Below are 17557 nucleotides of genomic sequence, written 5' to 3' on the forward strand. Positions count from 1 at the left end.
GATAATGGATCTGATACCACTGTAATAGCTAAAGCCTTCTGGCCAAAGGCCCGACCCTTAGAGGTATCTTACTACACCCTACAGGAAGTGGGGACAGCTACAGCTCCTCAAAAAAGCAGCAAGATTCTTAAATGGAGAGATGCAGAAGGACATGAGGGATGGTTTCAGCTTTTTGTTTTAGAGCAAATAATTATCAACTTGTGGGGACGAGATGTGCTCAATGATACCGGAGGAGGCGGGTCATGCTGACAACTCAGCCTGTACAAAATGTGATGAGGAAACAAGGCTTCTTCCCAGGGAGAAGATTGGGCAAAAATTTACAAGACAAACCTTGTAGTATAAGTGAAGAGCTAAAAAATAATTAAACATATTCGTGATAAAGCAGGCTTGGGAAATTTATCCTAAGGGTCACTGTTAGTAAGCCTCCATACCCTAAACCTTTGTCCATCACCTGGAAGTCAGATGATCTGGTATGGATTCCACAGTGGCCCCAGTCCAAGGAAAAGTTGGAGGCAGCTCATCAATTAGCAAAGGAACAATTACAAGCTGGTCATTTTGTTCCTTCCACTTCCCCCTTGGAATACACCCATTTTTGTGATTAAGAAAAAAATCTGGAAAGTGGAGATTATTACAAGATTTAAGGGAAAATATCTATCCCTTCTCCTGTAGCTATACCAAAAAAAAATGACATATGATAGTTATTGACTTAAAGGATTGTTTCTTTACTATCCCACTAGATCCTAAAGACTGAGAGATTTGCCTTTAGCATTCCTTCCATAAATTTTCAAGAGACTTCTCTTCGCTATCATTGGGTGGTGTTGCCTCAGGTGATGGCCAATAGTCTTACTATGTGTCAGGTGTATGTAGCCTCTGCACTAAAGTCTTTGATGCAGAAATATCCACAGATATACATTGTCCATTTCATGGATGACATTTTGATGGTGGCTCCAGATGAAAAGGAATTGGTGACAGCATATGCTGACTTTCAAGAAGAATTGGGTGCTTCGGGGTTAGTTATTGCCCCTGAGAAAGTCCAAAAGAACTTCCCATGCCAATATTTAAGACATGAATTATTACAAAAAGGAATTTGCCCACAAAAACTTAAAATTAGATTAGATACACTAAAGACCTTAAGTGACTTTCAAAAATTATTAGGGGATATAAATTGACTTTGACCAACGTTAAAATTAACAGTGGGACAATTGAAGCCATTATTTAATGTTTTAAAAGGTGATTCCTCTCCAAATTCATCTAGACAATTAACTCCAGAAGCTGATGTGTGCTTAAATTTAGTACAGCAGGCTTTGGAAGAGTCTCACCTTAATTATATTGATTATTCTAAGGCTCTTCCATTTTTCAATTTTTGTATCTGCCCATTCTCCTACTGGGCTTTTTTGGCAAGATGGACCTTTAATTTGGGTTTATTTACAAGCTTCACCTGCAAAAATAGTGATGGCTTATCCTCAGACCGTTGCTCAATTACTGTTAAAGTTTCAAGGAATCAGTTTACAGACCTTTGGCAAAGAATCAGATCTTATTATTACTTCCTATACCAAGGAACAGCTACAACATTTAGCTCAGGGACTTACAGAGTGGGCTATTTTAATGTGCACAGTTGTTAGTCAATTTGATAACCATTAGCCTGATTGTAAGATTTGTCAATTTTTAAAAATGCATGCAGTAATTTTTCCACCAATTATTGTTAGCTCACCTTTACAAAAAGCTCATTTAGTATTTACTGATGGTTCCTTCAATGGATCTGCTACAGTAGGGTCTGGAGGGAGGGTAGAGGTGATAAAAATTCCTAATTGTTCTGCACAGCTAGCAGAATTGAAAGCTTTACAATTAGCTTTGGTTATATTTCCTGATGAACCTTGTAACATATACACTGATAGTGTGTATGTATCTCAGATTATTTCACTCCTTGAGACCACTGCCTTTGTTGCTCCTGTTTCATTCATTTGTGCCTGCTTATTACAAGTACAGGCTTTGCTATGGTAGCATTGGGAACCTATTTTTGTGGGTCATATAAGAGGATGTTCCATGTTTCCTGGCCCCTTAGCATAAGGCAATGAGTTGGCTGACTCTTAATACTCAGTCTCCATGTTATTATACGTTAATCAGTAGTACTGCCTATGATTAAGCTTTACAAATGCATAGAAAATTTCATCTTAATGCTAATTGTTTGAGGTTTCACAATGGAGTAACTAAAGAATAAGGAGCCCAAATAGTCAGTCAATGTCCCCAATGTGCCCCATTTATTGTCTCTCCCAATTTAGGAGTTAATCCAAGAGTGTTACAGCCTAATGATATTTGGCAAATGGATGTTACCCATATTCCTTCCTTTGGGAAATTACAGTCTGTCCATGTATTTATGGATACATATTCTGGCTTACTCTTTGCCTCTGTTCATAGTGGAGAGAAAATTAAAGATGTTAAAAGTCACTGCTTACAGGCCTTTGCCTTTATGGGAGTCCTACAATAATTAAAAACTGATAATGGTCCTGCATATACTAGTGGGCCTTTTAGAAATTTTGTGAGGATTATGACATTGTACATACTACTGGCATTCCTTATAATCCTCAAGGATAAGCCATGGTAGGAAGAGCTCATCTAACACTTAAGAATTATCTTGAAAAAACAAAAACAGGGGACCAGAATTCCCCACCTGCTAAACTTTCCTTTATTATCTATATTTTAAATTTTTTGTTAGTTGATAAGAATAATTGTTCAGCAGCAGATAGACATTGGAAAGGAATAAGATGTAAGGAAGTGCTGGTCTCTTGGAAAGATTTGACCTTAGGATTATGGAAAGGACCTGACCCTGTGTTAGGGTTAGGGTTTCTGCTTGTGTTCTTTCTAGAGATGCTGAAGCATCCATTTGGGTTCCTGAGTGTTGTACATGTCCTGTCACCACAGAATCTGGTATGGATTGAGACCTATTGAAGCTTCGTGAATGCTTCCTGATGCCAGTGGGAATAAGAAGCACAATTTGGCCAGTGGTGATCACCACCAATAAGACCACAGGAAAAGCAGTTGTCCTGTTTGCTGACCTTGCTGGGAACTTAAAGATTCAGCTCTTGTGGTTCAGGTCCCTGGAGTCATTCCTGTGCCTTTGGATGAAGATGGAGGATTCCCCATCACCTTGTGTCGTCATGTAGATGATTTTGGCATTGCTGTGGTCATTATCACCACTGCTGCATGTCCCATCCCACCACAGCCTGCACTCCAACCCTCCTTGCACCACTGCATGCTGGAAGAGAAGGCCAGACTCCAGCCCTTACCCCTGCCCATCCCCGTCACCACCCTACCTGATGTTGCCATTTTGCAGTGTGTAGCTTCTCAAGAATGCTATCTGCATGAATCTACTGAGGACCAGGGAACTCTGCCCTGTTTGTGTGGATCTCAAGCATGGTCCCATTGCCTGCCAGTCATTCTGGAGAAGGTTGACTGATCCTGAACCGTCATGGGAAAGACTTTGGCATCTTGACTGCTAATGTACCAGCCATGGCTGCTGTAGCCACTGTGTCTGCAGTGTCTGGGATTGCCCTCCCCCAATCTGATGTTAAGGTAAGCACAGTGGATAAAATTTCAGGAGAAGTTGCTGACACTGGGAATTCTAAATTTAAATCAACATTCAATGCTCTTTCAGGAACAGCTTGGCAATGGCCCTAGGTGTTATGGCCCTCAGTGGTAAGGCCCTCGGGTGGCCTTGTGCTTCTTATCACATGCACAAACAGCACACCCAGTCCAGGGCAGCAACTAAGCATGTGTTGCTTTCCTTGGCAGGAGACAATCCCTCTACCTGAATCTAGCTCAGTCTATGAGAAGTAGTTAGCCAAAGACATGCAACTCTTTGGGATCCAACCCTTACCTAAGACAGAGGCTCTAAGACTGGCAGAGATTCCTAGAGATGGGCAAGAGGTTGGCACCCAAAGTGTCCTAAGACAGGCGCTGCTTAATAAAAAATTTAAAAAGTGGACTTGTCGGACTCTCCTGGGACCAGTGTTTGACTCCTGCTGAAACCTTGCTAATGTATGTGGAAGCCTTTTGTTCCTAACAAAGAAACACCCTGGCCCTGAAGTGTACCACCCAGGAGATAATTGATTCCTGTCTTTTGTTCCTCTTTCTTTGTTCCTAAGGATATAAGCTGGTTTTTTCACTGTGCTTCCTGGAATTTTCCACCTGGTGAGCTTGGGGTATATATTCAGTGAATCAAGTAAAAGAGTTGGCATTCTCTTTGCTTAACATGAATAACCTGAGTCTGTTTGTTTTTTCTTAAACCCCACAGGCCTACACCCAGCTTTAGGTATCGAATAGGTGCAATCACCAACAACAGACAACTTCCCTGGGCCTGGATGATATTCTGATATAATTTTCTTCATAGAAACCTCCCTTCTCTGATGTTTTCTCCCTTATTTATGTATTTCCCTGAACACTTTTGGCTTGGGGCAGGAGGCAGGGCACAAAGTAGAAGGTCAGGAAAGATATCTGTTATTCCATGGTATCCACAATAAGTACTTCAAAGACAATGACTGAGCAGATGAAAAAAGGAATGCAAAAAGAAAAATTTCAATGAGTTCAGTATCTCAAGTGTAAAGAATGTTTTTGTTATTATAAAATATAAACATAAAGCAAATAAGAAAAATATAAACAGTAATGTAGGAAGAAACCCACTTCTGTGATAATGAGTAGGAAATAGTTCCCTTTAAGAGAAAGTTTTAGTTTTTTAAAGAGCCTCATAAAACCAATATAGAAACATACAAAATATTGGATTTTATTATCCAAATGTATCTTATAATTTAAATGCTTGGTAGTATATACTTGTAACACACTTGTAAAGGCAAAAATGTTTGATTTACTTTAAAAACAATAAATCTGTTGTGTACAGTTACGTGAATCATGTAATGGTATGTACTTTGTTTAGTGAAATATAGAATGTACCTTATTTTACTAGAAATAGTTTATAGTGTATACTTTATAATGATTTAAAACTTCACAAGAGTTTCTGACATTTTGCATCAGAAATTTCTTGTGTTCAGTTTTTTCCTGCTTTTTTCAGTTATCTTGATCTAGTTAGGTCATATTTCTACCACTCCACAGTATACATAAACTACATTTGGTAGCAACAAAATTTAAAAAAAAAGCTAATTTAATTACATAAAATCAAAAGCAGGCAACATACAGAACAGGAGAAAACATTTGCATGTCATACATTTGTAAATAACTAAACAACAAAGAGTGACTGCTATTGTCACACAACATACAAAAGCAAGTTCTTTAAAAATTAGACAAAGACAAGAGAACCATCCTCCCACAGCAGATAGGAAATACAAAGACCCACAGCCTGACATTATGCAGAAAGTCAATTGTAATAGTCAATTGTACATGGGATGTCTCTGTCAAATCCCTTGATTCAGGTCTCAGGAATTGTATCAAAGACAAGGCAGAGTGTATATAAGTCAAATGGGATGTAAGGCACCAAGAAAACAAGGCATTCAAATAAACTTGAGTAAAGCTCATGTGAACTCACAGAGACTGAAGTAACATGTACATAACCTGCATAGGTCTGCACCAGATCTTTTAAGTATATATTATAGCTTCCACTTTTGTGGTTTTATGAAATTCCTGAGTATGGGAATAAATATGCATCTGGTTCCTGTGCCTTCTCTTGGGTTTTTTTCCCCTTCTATTTTGTTGTTGTTTATTTTTTTGTCCTTGTTTTATTTTCTTGTCTAATTCTCTTGTGAAATTTGTCACAGCCAGGTAGTCACGAGCCAGGGTTTCCCACTGTGCTTCCCAGATATTTTCTACCTGGGGAACTTGGGTATATAAGTGGTGAATAAAGCTACAGGGGTCGCTCTCTCTCTTTCTCTCCTGGCTTGACACGAATAACCTGTGTGTGTGTGTGTTTCTTTAATCCCGCAGGCTTTCGCCCGACTCTTGGTACCATATCCGTGCTGGCCCCGACACTTATTGAAATGAACACTAAGTTGGAGAGATGGCCCAGTGCTTAAGAACTCTTGCCGCTCTTTCATAGGAACTGGGTTTGGTTCCTAGCAACCACATAATGACTCCCAATTTGTTATAACTTCAGTTCCAGGGGACCTGGTGTACTCTTCTGGCTTCTCCGGACACTACACCTGAGTTATACATGTAAACAGATAGACAGTTAAACTATACCCTCCAGTTTTGAGGAGTTAAACTGTGGTCAATGTTTAGGGGAGGAAAACTTATTAACAGGCTCTATTTTGTTTACTCATAATTTTTTCTACTACTCATACTAAAGTCAATTTTATAGAACATTTTTAGTCATTGATGTGGCTAGCTGTAAAATATTAGCTAACTATTCTAGATTAGATTGCATTAGGTTTTGAGTTTTAAAATTAGCAAGTTTTGTTCTTTTAAATAGAAGGCAATATTTTATAAAACTATTTAAAATTTATGGTAGGTAACAATTTAAAAAAAAAATCCTTGGAATAGGATCCAGTCAGAAAAAAATGCCTATCTTTTCTTCAGATTCACTACCTTACAGTATCAGCTTCATCTGCCATCAATGTCTTGCTTCCTTTCAACCTTAGGACTCTTGGGAGAGTTTTCTGTGCAGTAAGCTCTGCTCAGAGTTTTGTTACAGAATTTGTTGACTCTTCATCTTTTACCTGAAAATATAGAAATAAGGACTGTGGATTTTGCAGGAATTCTACACACGTTCTGCCATACAATCTGCTTGACAGCTGTGTAATATACGAACTTACTCAGACTCCCTTTCAACCAATAAAGCTGATACACAGAGTTTGAGTCATTTGACTTTTATTATAGAAGTATTCATGATCTTATTATATTCAACTTTTTATTGTAAGTTGCTACAGGCCCTTTGGATGTAACAAGCAGACATAAATAAATAATGTAACCCAGCATTTTCAACATCAAAATATCATTTTATTTAGTGCTGAGCTATAAGAAATAGGAAACTGTGAGGACCAGAAGAAATCAGTCAAATTTTGAACCCATCATCTGACCATGGGAACCAGAGGTCCCTGAATGTCCCAGACATGGAAAGTCCCTGGCTGCCCTTCTGTCTTCTCCCAACCCAGCAGCAGATACAGCTTTGTCTCCTATAAAGGATCTCTGTTAGCCTCAAGGAAAAAAAAAACAAGATGAGACTAAAATGGGCTCATAAAATCAACTTGCAGTAAGTGTAATGTGTTAATAAAAGCATTCAAACTTTTTCTATGAAAGTGACTATCCCAAATTAAGATAACATTACAATAACCACAAAGATTTTGACTTGGAAATTCAGTAGTGATCTTAGGGTTTTACATTGTTATGCACTATTAACATCAATGGACAGAACAAGAAAGATTTACATACAACTTTCAGACCCAATGCACATGGTTCATATTTCTACTGTTTTGTTCTTTCCTTCCTTTGTTTTTGTACTTGTGATAAAAATAATGACCTCATACAAGATGTCAGTATCTGAATCCCCCAAAAATATTATGCTATTTTACAAAGCCAAAAGAATAGAGGATACCCTGGAATGAGTATCCTTTTTCAAGGCAGATCTTATTATTAAGAGATAAACCTGGACTATCCCAGGGAGTCCTTTTGGGAGACTTATAATCACAAGGGTCTTTTAAATGTTCAAATGAGAGGCAGGAAGCTAGTGTCAGCATGGTGCATCTTGGGAAAAACTAGGTCAGCCTGTGCTAATTTTAAAGATGAAGCCAGGAATCCCAGTATGCTTATAGTTACTACCAGCTAGAAAAGGTGAGGATGCCAATTGGATTTTTTTTTTTGAGATCTTTCATAATGTATGTAACCTTGTCCAAATCTTTATGTTTTTAACTTTCTGAGATCTATTCCTAAATTTGAACCCCAAATTCTGTGAGATGATAGGTTTGATCTGTTGTAAGCAGCCTTGTCAGTGATAAGTTTTAACAACAGGAAACAGGCCTTAATATTACCTGAAATTTAAATTAAAAGTTTCTGCTCCTCCTTTAAAACCAATTACTGCTTCTGTGTTCTTGTCATAAAAATAAAATGTGTACTTTGGCTAGTCTTTCTTCTATTTGAGGTTATTTTACTGGAAATTTACACACATGCATGCACACCTTCAATTCATTAATTTTGTGAATAAACTGTGTTGTCTTGAAGCTTTTACTCCTCTGACCTTCAGCTTTTAGAGAACTTATTTAACAACTGCTTTGTTCTAATGTTTCCACCTCATGCTGATGTCTCCTCCAGTGGTTCTGACAGGAGAACACAGTCCTGACTTCCTCTTCTCCTTTTCTCAACCAGGAGAAAACAGAATTAATATGCATCTCCTGAGGCAAACAAAGGGAGGTGAGCTCTTCACAGAGTGGTACGGGTTCTGAGAGGTGGAGATCATGGGCTATGTTAGAACAATGCTCTCAAGCTGAGAACACACTCAGGAAGCCATCCATCCTGTCTCCAAGGAAGTATTCTGGAGTCCACCCTGTCTCCATAGGTCATCCTGTCTATCCTATGAAAACTACGACTACTGAATTTGTGCTCAAAGTGAGTACAATATCAGCACAAATTAGAGCTCAGAACCACACATGCATCTTTCTCCCAGTCTCTGCCTAGGTTTCACCATATTTATATGCCAGGTCTAGCATAGCTGCATAGAAGGAGGGGTGACCTAGTTTATGCCCCTGGAGCACCACCAGGCAATTGATCCCCACCAACTTGACATGTGCTGATGGTTGCTGTTGCCCTGAAACTGATCTGCTGTCTTCTTCATTTTTTTTAATTATCTTTAATCTTTTCATTTTCCAGTCATTATCCCTCTCCTGGTCCACCCTTCAACAGCTCCTCATCCCATTCCTCCTCCTCAATCTCCAAGAGGATGCCCCACTAATAGATCCATTCTTATCTCCTTGTACAAAGCTCAAGTGCAAGTGGATCAAGGACCTCAACATAAAACCATATACACTGAATCTAATAGAAGAGAAAGTGGGGAAGAGTCTTGAACTCATTGGCACAGAAAGCAGAATTCCAATGGCTCAGGCTTTAAGATCAAGAATTGATAAATGGGACCTCATGAGACTGAACAGCTTCTGTAAGGCAAAAGATATAGTTAATGGGATGAATCGGTAACCTATATATTGAGAAAAGTTCCTCACTAGCCCCACACCCAATAGAAGACAAATATACAAGATATATAAAGAACTCAAGAAGCTAACCTCCAAAAAACCAAACAACCCAATCAAAAGATGGGGTACGCGGTACCTGATGTGCTTATAAAAATATAAAGTATAAAGAGAGGGAGAATATTTTCTAGGGAGGTATGGTGAGGTATGGAGGAAAGGGGTGCTTCTGCGTGCCCATGTTGAGGCATCCCTTCACCAGCCACATGATAGTATAGTATAGAATAGACATGGAGAAGGGGTTACATAGGGTAGTAGGGGCAGAGAAAGGCAGAGAAAGGGGGGGAGGGAGAGAGAAGGGAAGTAGAAGAGAGTAGAAGAGTAGAGGCTGGTCATGAGTATGTGGAGAGAGAGGGGGGTACAGGAGTGGGGAAAGAAGAGACAAAGCTTGAAGAGGGCAAGAGCAAGAGAGCAAAAGAGAACAAAAGAGCAAGAAAGTGAGAAGGGGGTAAGCAGCCCCTTTTATTGTGTCTGGAATACCTGGTAACTGTGGAGTAGAGCTCAAACTGAATGCTAACAGTATTAAACAGAGAAGTCACAACCGAGGAACCTCGAATGACCAAGAAGCATTTAAAAAAATGTTCAAAGTCCTTAGTGATCAGGGAAATGCAAATGAAAATGACCTTGAGATTTCACCTTATACCTAATCAGAATGGCTAAGATAAAAAACTCTGGTGACAGTGCATGATGTTGGTGAATATGTGAAGAAAAAGAAACACTCTTCCATTGCTGGTGGTATTGCAAACTGATCCAACGATTCTGGAAATCAACCTGGAGGTTCCTCAGAAAATTGGAGATAGATCTACCTGAAGACACAGCTATACCACTCCTGGACATATACCCAAAAGATTCCCCACCATATGACAGGAAACGTGCTTCACTGTATTCATAGAGGCCTTATCTGTGATAGCCAGAAGCTGGAACCAATCCAGATGACCCACAGTGGAAGAATGTGGATACAGAAAAATGTGGTTTATTTACACAATAGAATACTAGTCAGCTATTAAGAATGAGGACATCATGAGTTTTCAGGCAAATGGATGGAAGTAGAAAATATCATGCTGAGTGAGGTAACTCGGACTCAAAAGGACATATATGATATGTACTCACTAATAAATGAATAGTAGCCACACACACACACACACACACACACACACACACACACAGTACAGAATACTCAATATAATCCACAGAACTCAAGAAGGTTAACAAGCTGAAGGGCCCAAGTAAGGATGCTTCAATCTGACTTAGAAAAGGAAAGAAAGCCATCACAAGAGGCAGAGGGAGGGAGGATCTTGGGTAGGAAAGGAGAGGAGGAGAGGAAAAGGGGAACATTATCAGGTATTGGGAGGTGGAAACAAGAGAGAAGCCCTGAGGGCCAGCAGAAAAAATGGAAATGTGCAACCATACAGTGACCCTCTAGAATATACCAGAGACCTGGGAGGTGAGAGACCCTCAGGACTCAAAGGGAGGGACATTAGAAGAAATGCCCAACAGTAGGAAGAGGGAACTTGTAGAAACTACCTCCCAGGTGAAGACAGGACATCAAATAGAGGGATGGCATTGCCATTCCCACAGTCAAAAACTCTTACTCAGAATTCATCCTGTCTAAAAGAACTGCAGGGACAAAAATGGAGAAGAGACTGAGGGAAAGGGGTCCAGTGACTGGCCCAACTTGGGATCCATCCCAAGGGGAGGCTCAAAGGCCTGACACTATTGCTGATGCTATGGCATTTTTACAGACAGGAGCCTAGCATAGCTATCCTCTAAGAGTCCCAATAATCAGCTGAGACAGCTGCAGATACTTGCACCCAACCAATGGACTGAAGTCAGGGACCCCTGTGATTGAATTACGGAAAGGCTAGAAGAAACTGAGAAGGATGATGAACCTTTAGGAAGATCAGCAGTCTCAACTAAATCTGACTGTGAGATCTCTCAGACACTGAGCTACCACAGGCAACACACAACAGTTGGTATGAGGCCCACAATGCATATACAGAAGAGGATCCCTGAGTCTGGGTTCATTCAGAAAAGATGGCCCAAACCCTCAATTGACTGGAGGCCCCAGTAAGTTTAGAGGTCTAGAGGGGTGGGTGGGGTGGGGACATCCTTGTAGAGATGGGTTGGGGGTGGGGCATTTTGGGGGAGGAGGTATGGGATGTGTGTTGGGGGATGGGATGAGGATCTGTGATCAGAAGGTGGTAATGACAGGACTGTAAAAAACTAAAAGTAACAAAAAATTGTATCCACTTTAGAGACTAAATCAGGAAGGTTGTAAAGATGATAAAATGGGATCTTCAAAGTAAAAATAGAAGAGAAACTGAAAAACTTCCCTGTAGGTTGATGTCATTATGAAGGTGAAGGCAGACACAAGATAAAATGAGGCCTGTCATTGGGCAAAAGGAAGGGAAGCAGGAACAGGGGTTTTTAGGAGAGGGAGGAACGGAAAGGGAGGAGCAACATGGAGGCAGATGTAAACAATCCTCGCCATGCATTTCTAAATAGATACAGCTTGTTATGAATATTTCTTAAGGGATGGATTTCTATAGGCAAATTTACCTTACGTAGGTGGGCAGTTTATATACTTATCAATTGGTGGTAAGTTAATTGCGTGGTTGTATTGTACATTGAGTATTTAACATATAAATCTGGTTGTTGGGCTACAGTTTGTTGAGTCGTGACTTAACGGGGTTGTTGGGAGTGTGAGTAGCATCCATGACAGGAAGCCGTGCTAGCTATAGAGTTCTTGGGGCTAGCTTGGTGTGGGGCCACGCTAGCATGGCCTGTGGAACATAATGTGCGTGTCAGGCATGGTAACAACCTTCCAAGGGGACAGTGTGTGAAAACGGCTGACAGGCAAACAGCTAGAGTGCATGGATCCACGTGCAGTGGGAACTAGTGGTAACTGGTTGTGCACAGTTTTAATTATACTGCAACACTTCCCTATTTAATGTTGGATGCTATGTGATATGAAAGTAATCAGCACGGAAGAGGTAGGATTGTTAGGTTCTTGTTAGCAGATGCCCACAGAGGTGAGACCCCCCAGCCTAAATAGTCTGATCAGCTTTGACCCAGAATGATGCCCCCCTGTTCCATTTTCCACAAAACACTATGGACTTAATGGGGTTTTTATTTGCTTATTTATTTATTTAGCCTGATTGTAAGTTACAGGCTTATGTTGAGGTTTGTTTTTTGGTTTTTGTTTTGGGTTTTTGTTTGTTTGTTTGTTTGTTTGTTTGTTTGTTTGTTGTTGTTCTATGCTAAATACCAGTTGCTCCCAGAGACCCCACTTAGACCCAAATGACACTATGTGATCTTGCCCCCAAGTTATTTCTGATTGGTGAATAAAGATGCTGACAGCTAATAGCTGAGGAGAAATGACATAGGGAGGATTTAGGGTTACTGGACTTGGATCTGAGGAAAACCACAAGGAGGAGAAATGGTAGAGAGTGGAGAAGCCTTCATGAGGTAAGCCTTTAAAATAATGCCCATAACACTTGGCTAATTGGAGTTAAAAACAGCCCAGACTAAACATGGCAAATTACATAATGGGATTATTGGCTGTGAAATAGACATAAGCGTAGAAATCAATATCTGCCCAATTCTTGTTCTGATTAAGGTTTATTATAAATATAAAGGTTGTGTGTATCTTTTATCTGGGAACTAAATGGTCAAAAGTAGGGTAGAAACCCTGGATTGAGATTAAATATTTTCTACAACAGGCTTGTTCTTAGATCAACAGACAAAATAGATCCCTCTGTGAGCAAAGGTATGGATATGACTTCTGAGAGAAAAGCAGGCAGCATGGACATTCTGCCATAAGACATGTTACTTATAGAAAACCATTGGCAATGAAAACACTGATTCTGAACTTTCTGCCATCAAGGAAATGTTGACTTTCACAAAGTTTATTTTGCTTCCATTGTGAGTGGAAAAACATCCACTTTTAGGAAGAAATAAGTGCACATGTGTTTTTGTTTGTTCTAAACAGAATTTCTTTTCATTAAAACCAGCAGTTTTATGTTCCTCACAAAACTTAGTGGAATATACACGTTCTCATATATGTCCCTTACCTTACAAACACAGCCGCCACTCCATCTATAAACATGCTCCCTACACTAGTCCATCTGCTTCACCATGAGCCTTTACAAATAGCCCCTCATCTGCCTAGTCTACTGCTTACTCCAGAGTTCACCTGTGGACTCACATATCAGGGAGGCCAGGAGAGGGCATCCGATCCCCTGGAGGCTGGAGTTAGAGTTGGCTTTGAGTCATCTGATTCAAGTGCTGGGAGCAGAACTCAAATCTTCTGCAAGATCCACAAGTGTTCTTAACCATCAAGCTCCGTGATGGTGATCGTAAGAGAATGTTGTGTAGTAGTATCTACCTAGCGTTGAGGTCCTTGTTTAGGTTATTGCTATCGTAAATTACAACATGCATAATTTTGAACTGTTATACCTAGCAAAAATAAAGAGTAACAAAATGCATGGGCACTCCCTAGATATAAATCTGACCTGTCATATAACTATGTAGCTTCCCTGAAAAATTTGCTGGAAGCAAACGTTACATCATCCCAGGAAGCAGTGGTGGTAACTAGTTCACAATATTGCATTGTTGTTATTAAAAGGACTTAAACATAATCAAAAATCCCTCTGCCAGTTGCTAGTAAGTACTTCATAGACGATAAAATCTTCACTGTGCTGAATAGCATATCAAGTTTAAGGTGCAAATAGAGATCCAAAGGGAAAAGGTGGTAGAAACTTGAACTTCAAAGTGGAAGGTGCTTGGAGGACTCAGACATCTTTCTTGAGTAAGCTGTGTGGTTCAGAACCATTAAGAGCAGGGCTGCTCCTGGCTGTTAACTGTACATAGTCTGTTTGTTATTCTTCTAATCATCTTTAAGCCTTTCTCTCTTGGTGTGCTTCATGACGTCATTTAATCCTAAGGGATATTCTCTATTCAACCTCTATCAAATACACACTTTCTAAATTAAGGCATGTGGCCATTTAATTCTCCCTCATCTCTGCATGCATTCTATGGTTGTTTCTATCTACTTTTGTTTGAACTTGTAATGGCTTTGAATTCCATATTTCTGCCCTACCACTCTCCCCATCCATAGATGAGTGGCTGCTCTTAGTTTTTAAGAGGCAAACCTCTCCACAAATGTATATCTTTCAATTCCACACACTAGGGTCACTGGGACCTTGAATTTTCCTGCTATTCCTTTGATATGAGCAATGGCTCATATCCTGGTGGATCACATGTGAGTTTAATTCTTAGTAATTGTGCCTCTTAAGGAATAGAGCTATATTTTATCTTATTTATCACTTCTCATGATTGTCAGCACTTTCTATAGTGAACATGGTATCTACCATATTGTATACAGCATAGCAGTTGTTTAAAATATATGTTAATATCTGTTGAAATGAACCCTTTTAAATATTTCTATCCTATGTATGGCATTTCATTGGTTACATAGAAATAATAGCACAATGTAAAACCAAATATATTTCTATCTATTGCTTTCCTTGAAGAGATGCTGCTCTTAGAGCATAACATTGACCATATTTCTTGCTATTACCTTTAAAACAACAGATTACTTATTGTATTAAAGACATACCAAGCTAATGCACAAATTAGAGTAGAAGTCTAAGGCCTGATAAGAACAACTTTAGCAGGCCTTACTAGGAGAATGAAGGAAAAAAAATTCAATTTTTTTTATTATTACTTGCTCTTGGAAGTAATCAAATGGTAATATGCGATTCTGAAAGAACATGTATGTCAGTTTTAGGATTTTGCAGCATATATGTCAAAAGCTGTTATTTTAGATAGGTTTGTTACCTTAATGACTTGAAAATTTTGCTGCACTTAAAATTTTAATAAACTTGTAATCAGTTAATAGAGTATGCGTTCTCTACTGCATTTTCATTTTCTTTGCTCAATTTATTCATTTCTTTCATATAATAGAATTTATAAAAGCTGTTGTTGGCTATGCAATGATTTGGACACAATAATTAGTGAGATAATTACAAAATTAGAAATCTTTATGTAAATCTAATAACATTAAGTAGCCTTGATGAACTTCAGTTCATATTTCTTCCTCTCTTACCACCCCTCCCTCACACACACAATAAAATGCAATAATCATTAAATATCTTGTAGCATAAAAAAGTACATCAAGATTCAATCTCTAAAACAAAGAATGAGGAAGAGAAATAGACAACACAAATACAGAGACATAGGTACACTCACATACATTCACAACTGTGCACAAAAAGAAACAATGATGTAGTTCACATGAATTGAACATTGTAACTACTCAATACCCATGTACATATTGAACTTTTCCTATTGCAAACCAGCAGAGAGGATGTCATAATTCTACTGTCTTGAAAACTGTATTTTAATTGTCATAGAGAAATGGAATTAGTTCTTCTATGGTTGGGGCTAGGATTGTATCTGAGATTCCTTTCCCAAAAGGTCTGATCATGACAAACTGAGAAGGAAAATACCACCCCCACTTACCACCATGGGGATGAAGTTCATTGAGTAAAAGAAATTGAAAACATATCTTAAGACACAGAGCCAGAAACAACAACGGAAGTTGCTATGATTCATGTAACTCATTTATATTTAAAATATGTTCTTCTTACTTTTATGCTAAAAACTCCAGTATTGTCTAGTATATAAGATTTGAAATGGGAGCATTTTTTAAGCAGACATCGCCTTGTGATACCTTCTAGTTGTGTACCAACTATTTCCTGGGCTGAATCAGGGTTCCCTTTCCTTGTACAAAAGGCAAGAATGAGTGCCTAGAAGAAGATACTGAGATAGTATCATATATATGATTATATATATGATATGTAAATATAAATAATTATATATACATATATACATACATACATATATATATATATACATATATACTTTCGTTCTTCAGATAACTACCTTGTATCACTTGTGTGGTTGTCTTTGTATGCCATTCTCTGTCTAGCTTTCACCAAGAAGCCCTTGCTGCAGATCATCAGGAGCAAGAGGAAGGTTATATGACCATGTGGTCTTCTGGTTGACGTTGCCTCTAAATGGCTGTATTACTTTGTAAGAAAGAAAATCTTATGACTCCTTTTCAGAGGTGCTTTGAGCCAGTTTAGGTATAGGCATAAGTGGACAGACAAATTAAACCCCTACTAATGTTTACTCATCCATACTCAAATTTTGCTAAGTAATCCACTCACCCAAATTAAAAGCTTAGGGTAGAGAATTGCGGACAGCCATGCTTGCATGCAAGATAATGTTTCTGATAAATGTTAAAACACACACACAAACACAAACTAAACTGTGGAAATGAACCCATGCACATTGTTTTCAATTTAAATTTTTAAGGTTTTTGAGACTTTTATACTTGAGTACAATTTATTCCTTCTTTCTCTATCCCCATCAACTGTTCTCATGTCCCCTCTTAAATTCACCACCTCCCCTTTAAAATTTTTATTATTGTTCATATGTTTAAGGCTGAGTGTTTGGGACTGGAGGATGCATCATAGAGCTTATCACTGGAGACAACTGTTTCTGCCTGTTTCAGCAGCCATTGATTTTCTGTATTTCTTCATCTAGAAACTTGTGACACTCCCTCTCCCCCATGTAAACTGGCTGGTGTTGTCATCATGCACATTTTGGCAACCATATTGTCCAGATTTTTTCAAAAATCAACCTCAGCTTGGAGAGGGGTTCTAAGGTAAGGGTGTTCAAGAGCAGAGAAAGAAACAACTCAAAGTCAAATTATGGGCACAAGTTGAAAGCTTGGATTCTGCTTAAAAGGGCTTTCTCTGGAGACCTCCAGACAGTTTAGTTCTCTCAGACCAAAGCACAGTCTCTCATATTAATTCAATTGTCCATCCCAGCCTCCTTTTTGATTATTCAATGAATTAACATCTCCTGACTCCAACAAAACAGCAAGTGTATTCTTTTGTATTTTCTTAATATTGTAAATGAATTCAGAGACCTGCTTGCCTTTGTAAGCATAGACAATAAGTTTATCTGGGTGGCATCCTGCTGTGAAATTACCATTCCCACCATGCTTGGTCCTGATCCTAAGCTTGCTGTGCCCCAATCTCCTTTCTTAATATCTTTCTGACAAGCTGACTCATAGTGCCGCTGCCTTTGTTCTTTTAGGTCAATGAATCCCCTCATATAATTCATATTATGTTCTTATATTTTGCATAGTTGAGAAATTATATATATTTGACTCATGTTTTTAAAGTTTCTTCCCACAGACTTAAGGACTGTCCTAACAGTCATAGCATTTACCATTTTTGCTAAGGATGTAGATAATATATTTGCCTTGCAGACTCGTGGTGCTTCTGATTATCATAGTCATTAACCTT

The sequence above is a fragment of the Rattus norvegicus genome, chromosome 15 (assembly GCF_036323735.1).
Source record: "Rattus norvegicus strain BN/NHsdMcwi chromosome 15, GRCr8, whole genome shotgun sequence".
In the NCBI taxonomy this organism is placed as follows: domain Eukaryota; kingdom Metazoa; phylum Chordata; class Mammalia; order Rodentia; family Muridae; genus Rattus; species Rattus norvegicus.